A 7,873-nucleotide genomic window follows, 5' to 3' on the forward strand; every position below is an offset into this window, starting at 1 on the left:
TTAAATAGTCATTTTAGCTATTGAATTATTTTTGTTAGAAAATCATGTGAACAAAAATAGTAAAATAGGATTAATAATAACCAAAATAGTGTAAGTGTTCTATTTATTGATTATTTTCGTCAAAATGCATAATAAATGTATATGAAGTGTTTGCTTACTCATTGCAACGATTGAATTTTATTCTGAAATTTTAAGATAGAAAATGAATAGAAACAAAAGAAAATCCAACTTTGTATCTAGTAGCAATGTAGCTTATGATACCTAATACCATATGATACCAAACTTTCTATCTATTTTAGAGGTAGTGAGTTTATTAAGCATGCTTTCATATTTTGGTAGGTAAGTGGTCCTCTACGAATATGCTTCTCACAAATAATTGTTATGCATTTTGTCCAATTAATAAGTTGCAGTGGTTCCTTGCTAGCTATTAGCATGTATTCTCAAAATCTATTTATTTTTATGAAAGTAACTTGTTTTGCATTTGAGTAAAAAGATTGAAAATAATGGACAAATAATTCATGTGATAAAAATGTCTCATAATAGCATAATTAAATTTTTAAAACAAATAATCCTATAAAGAAATTTAGTGAAATACGGTAAGCCAATTTGCTATAAAACTAGTCCATTACACCATTCATCATCATGCAACTTACAACTTTGTAAGCATAATATCATTATATTTTCTACATACTATCTCCCAAGCTATTTTCACATCTAATTTGTTATAGTTGGTTGCGAAACATTACACTTTCATATTTTTCATTAATTTCGCCGACCTCACTCCAACATATTCTTTGAAGATACCAATGTAAGGTTTAAGATTGTCTGGTTATACATACTTAATTTCGTCCACCACACATGTATCAAATATTTGTCACCCTTAATATTTATAATATGTTGATATATATATATTTAATGCCAAATTATTGATTTTTGCAGATTTCTTTCCGTCAATTTTAGCATGGCAGGTATTTTCGTTATAATTGTAATTTTTTATTTATGTTTCTACAATTCAATAGAATTGTCTTTTATATTTAAGTTAAATTCTTTTACTTTTTCAGGAACACAAAATTATCCTTTCTACGCCATCTTGATAGGAATTGCTACTTTAATAATATTTTTTATTTTTCTTATTATTATTACTCGTGTTTGGAGATTTTATAGACGCTGATATCTTGTTCGGATCATCCAAGAGAGAATCAATGAGTCAATGTATGACTCATCCATCCCGCTCCAACACACTGAAAATCAGTGTATGATATGTGTGTACGAGTTTGAAGATGGAGAAATAATTCATACTTTACCATGCGGGCATGCATTTCATAAAAATTGTCTGCCCCAATATTTATTAAAAATGGCTCTTACCTGCCCCATTTGTAGGGCAAAGATTTGAGTATATTAATGTAATATTTTATATTTAATATTAATGTAAAAGAATTTATATTATGGTAAAAAAAAGTGTTCTAGTGTTTGAGAATGAATATAATAATATATAAAATTAATTAATATTATATTTATTAAATTATATATTCGTAATATTTTACTTTTAATATAAGTACCTTGAAAGTCATGTTATGAACCATTTTTATTTATTATATGTAAATATTACATTAACACATATTTACTGGACAACTTTGATTTATTGATAGTGTAAAATAAATATAATAGATAAATATTAATTTATCGACGAGAATATAAATGCTAACTACTTTCCGTTTAAACATTTACACTTGTATTAGAGGATGTAAACACTAGTCATTCCATTCATTAAATTGTTTATAATTGAACATGTGAATTAAAAAACAAAATTAATGTTATAGATTTCATAAAAACATATATAAATATATGGAATCTTAATTAAAATTGAAAACAAAAAACATATTAAAATAAATAAAAATATAAAAAAAAAGTATACGTTCGATATCTTGTCAACCAGACAAAACGAAACAAGTTGTTTTTCTTTTAGAATTACCTCTATAATTCAATATTCGGTATAAAGAAAAACAATTGGCATTTACTAAATCAATCAACTTGATAAAACATATATGAAAACATTATGGGTAGAAGAATAACAATTATTGAAAAATATTTTTAATATAATATTTTTTGTATTTTGTACTAGTAATTTATTTTAAGTTCTTTTAATATATATATATATATATATATATATATATATATATATATATATATATATATATATATATATATATATATTAAAAGTATAATTTTTTAATATATTTGAATTAAATTGTTTCAATTATATTTTTTATATAATATAAATATGGAATATATTATAGGATTTGATGGAATTCATTTGAGTTTTTGTTGAGTTGTATGAATATTCAAAAGATATAGAAAAGTTGTTTAGAAAATAAAAAGGTGTAATATAATATAAAAAAGTAAATAAATCTCATTTAAAACTCAAAATGAAGATGGATCTTAGTGCTCTTTTATTTATATATATGTATGTATATAGAGTCCACAACATTTTCCATTCAATATATTATGGATCCGAATTTCAACAAGAGCATGTGCTTAATCAGCTTATTTGAGTGGTATCTAGAGCCTTCTTATGAATACTAGATATCAGTATTAATCGCTTTATTAACTTGATTATTTCTACATAATAAAACTCTTGTATGAATCTGCAAAAACATCCAAATCGCTTTATTAAGTTTGATTAGTATGAATCTGTGAAAACATCCAAATGGTAAACATAATCACCAAATTATGCAAGGACTTTTTTAAGTCATCGCTCTTGAGAAATCGAAAGATATTAGCAAACATGAGCATTATGTTGAAATGAATCTTATAATATGCATGGTCGTCTATTATCACTCTACATCTCCCTCCAGGGAAAACATGGCAAGGGTTCAAAACAAATTTGAAGTATTTTTAGGCCAACTTGTAGATTAAATGATGTTTGCCGACACAAATGATATATTCCTCCTGTGTTTTCTTTTTCCCAAAAAGAAAAATCTCCAACAAGTAAAATGAAGCAGGAAACCTACAAGGAAAATTCAATTTAAGAAATAAAAAGGACTAAGAAAAGCACAAATCTACTATGTCATGATTGACTCACCTTATCAGATACCTTCTGAACATAGCTTAGAAGGGCCATTCCAGTGCTGGCAATTTGTCCAGTGGCAACCTGGATGAATACAATAAGTAGGTGATAAAAATGGAAACATTGAACACAAAATAAGATAATATGAGGCATATGTTAACAATCCCGGATAGCAGAGCAGATCATCCACAAAAACGATATAGCAGAAAAACGGGATGGCCATTATTCTATACAATGGAGGTTAAGTCAAAATAGGAATAGATGAGGGAGCACTATCACATCTCTATTCCCACTATTCGTGGTTGCAACAATAAACTGTGATGCAGTGGAAAGTATTGTTGCAGTCAGGGCCCCCACCACACCATGACAGTGCTAATGGTAGCCCTTTGTAGGATAACAATAACTAATACAATTGGATAAGTATAAGCATACTATATCCGCTTGGTATGTTATCTTTATGATGTACATAATTGTATTATAACAGGAAGAATAGAAAAACAAAATCCTTGAAATTGACTTAGGAAGCAGCATAATGTATAGGGAAGAACATGTATACAAACATCAGATGGGACAACCATAAACTTTAGATAAATAAATAGTTGTGAAAGATCCTAAATTAAATCGAGAATATTCATCAATACCTAACAATTCCAAAACCATGCAATTTAAGGATTTCAACCTACACATGTTTCTACCCATTGACCCAATTATACTAACCCATAATAATAAGGATTCCCCCCTTACCTCTTCAATTTGATGGAAACCCTAGCTTCTCTTTTGTTCTTCCCCTCTTCTCCTTACTTTTCCTCTTCTCTTTCTCTATTTTTGTCAAATGATCAAATGAATCATATTCTCCCTCTCCTCTTACTATTTATATTAGTATTCTATTTGGGTTTAAAGCATAATACATCTAATTTAATTAATAGGCCCAATAAAACCTAATATTTAAATATCTCTATTTAATTCAAATAATTTAAATCAACCCAACATACACACTAAGTTAATTAATATAATTATTTAATTATATCTCATATCAACTAAATAATTAATTAACACACCAAATTAATTAATATAATCAATTATTATACTACCTAACAACCAATTAATTACTTAACACTCCAAATAAATAAATAAAATATAATAATAATAATATAAGAAACAATACTAAAAATTGGGTTGTTACAACTCTCCCCCACTTAAAAGATTTTCGGCCTCAAAAATTTACCTCAAACGAACAACTCCGGATACGATTCCTTCATCTTATCCTCGAGTTCCCAAGTAATATTGCCATTTGCGACTCCGCCCCATATCACTTTCACCAAAGAAATCTCCTTACCACGAAGCTTCTTCACTTCTCGATCTTCAATTCGCATAGGTGATATATCGACCGTCAAATTATCCCTCACTTGAACATCATCTAATGGAACAACATGCGATGGATCCGCGATGTACCTTCTCAATTGAGACACATGGAACACATCATGAAGATTAGAAAGTGACGGTGGTAATGCAATCCGATATGCCACTTCACCTACCCTCTCGGAAATCTGATAAGGACCAATGAAACGCGGCGTCAACTTACGCGACTTCAAAGCTCTACCAACACCTGTTATTGGCGTAACTCGAAGAAACACATGCTCATCTTTCTCAAACTCAAGAGCTTTCCTCCTCTTATCATGATAACTCTTTTGACGACTCTGAGAAGCCTTCATCTTCTCTTGAATCATCTTAATCTTATCTGTAGTCTCTTGAATCAACTCGGGTCCAACCACAGCACTCTCTCCCGATTCGTACCAACATAAAGGAGTTCTACACCTTCTACCATAAAGAGCCTCAAAAGGTGCCGTTCCATTACTCGAATGGAAACTGTTGTTATACGTAAACTCGATCAAAGGCAAGAAATTATTCCAATTTCCTCCTTGTTCCAAAACACAAGACCTTAAAAGATCTCCAAGTGACTGAATAGTCCTCTCCGTTTGACCATCAGTTTGCGGATGATATGCCAAACTCAAACGCAACTTCGTACCCAAAGCACTTTGCAAACCTTCCTAAAATCTCGAAGTGAACCTCAGATCTCTATCCGAAACAATGCTCGACGGAATACCATGCGAACACACAATCCTTTCGATGTACAACTTAGCAAGTCTCTCCATCAAATAGTCCATCCTCATCGGAATAAAATGAGCACATTTCGTCAACCTGTCCACAACGACCCAAATCGCCTCACAATTACTCGATGTTCTCGGCAAATCCGAAACAAAATCCATAGAGATACTATCCCACTTCCACTCAGGAATAGATAACGGTTGCATCAAACCAGACAACTTTTGATGTTCAATCTTTGACTTTTGACAAGTCAAACATGAATACACAAATTCCGCGACATCCTTCTTCATACCTTGCCACCAAAACATCTTTCTCAAGTCTTGATACATTTTAGTAGCACCAGGATGAATACTCAAACCACTTCTATGCCCTTCCTCAAGAATCCTCTTTCTCAAATCCGCAACATCCAGAACACAAACTCGATCACGACACCTCATGATACCATTCTCATCAATCCTAAAGTCACCACCTTTGTCTTGACTAATCAATGTCATAACATCGACTAATTTCAAATCTGACTTCTGACCTTCTCTAATTTCGTCAAGAATGCCACACGTAAGCTTCAACATACCAAGCTTAACACACGAAGACGTCGCTTCACAACCAAACTCAAATCTCTAAATTGCTCCAACAATTCAAACTCTCGAATCATCAACATAGACATGTGCAATGACTTCCTACTCAATGCATCAGCTACAACATTCTCCTTTCTAGGATGATAATTCAAACCAAAATCATAATCTTTCAAGAATTCCAACCATCTCCTTTGCCTCATATTCAATTCTTTCTGATCGAACAAGTACTTCAAACTCTTGTGATCACTAAACACATCAAATCTCGATCCAAACAAATAATGTCTCCAAAGCTTCAACACAAACACAACGGCGGCCAACTCTAAATCATGCGTCAGATAATTCCTCTCATGAACTTTAAGTTGCCTTGAAGCATAAGCTACCACTTGCCCTTTTTGCATCAAAACACCTCCCAAACCATACAAAGAAGCATCACAATACACAACGAAAGTTTCTAACGGATCCGGTAAAATCAATATAGGAGCCGTAGTCAATCTTCTCTTAAGCTCTTGAAAATTCCCTTCACACTACGAAGTCCAAATGAAAGCTTGACCTTTCCTAGTCAACTGCGTCAATGGTGACGACAACTTAGAAAATCCTTCAATGAACTTCCTATAATAACCAGCCAAACCAAGGAAACTTCGAATCTCAGCAACAAACTTAGGAGCTTCCCACTAAGATACAGCCTCAATCTTCGTAGGATCCACAGAAATACCACCACTCAAAATCACATGTCCAAGAAAACTTACTTCACTCAACCAAAACTCACATTTAGAGAGCTTAGCAAACAACTTCCTCTCTTTCAACACCGATAACACAACCTTCAAATGCTCGGCATGATTCTCTTTACTCTTGGAATAAATCAATATATCATCGATGAACACAACAACAAACTTATCCAGATAATCATGAAAATTTCTATTCATATACTCCATAAATACACCAGGTGCATTAGTCACACCGAAAGGCATCACGGAGTACTCGTAGTGACTGTACCTTGTCCTAAAAGCAGTCTTTTGTATATCCTCAGCCTTTACACGAATCTGATGATACCCAGACCTCAAACCAATTTTGCTAAACACACAAGCTCCAACCAGCTGATCCATCAGATCGTCAATCCTCGGAAGTGGATACTTGTTCTTAATCGTCACTTTATTCAGTTGTCTATAATCAACACATAATCTCATAGAAACTTCTTTCTTATTGACCAACAGAACAGGTGCACCCCACGGCGACACACTAGGACGAATAAACCTCTTCTCGAGTAAGTCTTCAAGTTGACTCTTCAACTCTTTCAACTCAGAAGCAGACATTCTATAGGGAGCCATCGATACAGGACTAGTTCTAGGGACTAAATCAATCGAAAACTCAACCTCACGTTCCGGCGGTAAATCACTTATATCTTCCGGAAATACCTCCGCAAACTCACAAACTATTGGCAATTCTTCAATCGTCTTCTTCTCACGAATATCCAAAGTTGCCAACAACATAAACAACTCTGCACCATCTTGCACCGATTCATCAACTTGCTTAGCAGACACACACCAATCTTCCTGAGCACCAACCTCAGGAAAAATAACCGTCTTCTCGAAACAGTTGATATACACCCGATTAACTTCTAACCAATTCATACCCAAAATCACATCAAGTTGCTCTAAAGGAAGACAAACTAAATCAATTCCAAAATCCCTACCAAAGATACTCAACGGACAATTCAAACACGCATAGGAAGTAGAAACAGAACCCATAGCAGGTGTATCAATAACCATACTTCTACGCATATCAGATAATATAAGATTCAATCTCTTAGCACAATCCAAAGAAATGAAAGAATGTGTTGCACCGGTATCAATAATGGCAATCAAAGGTGTACCATTAATAAAGCACGTACCTTGGATTAGCCTATCATTGGTTGTGGCCTCCGCACCAGACAATGCAAACACCTTTCCTTTCACTTGCTCCTTCTTCGGCTTATCACATTTGGTACTAATGTGACCTTTCTCACCACAGTTGAAACAAGTCACGCTCGAACCAACTCCACACTGGTTTGCTCTGTGACCACTCTTGCCACAATTGAAACACGTCACAGGATCCCTACTACAATCCATAGCACGATGACCTTCAACGC

Source organism: Lathyrus oleraceus, unplaced genomic scaffold (genome assembly GCF_024323335.1).
Source record: "Lathyrus oleraceus cultivar Zhongwan6 unplaced genomic scaffold, CAAS_Psat_ZW6_1.0 chrUn0399, whole genome shotgun sequence".
Lineage (NCBI taxonomy): Eukaryota > Viridiplantae > Streptophyta > Magnoliopsida > Fabales > Fabaceae > Lathyrus > Lathyrus oleraceus.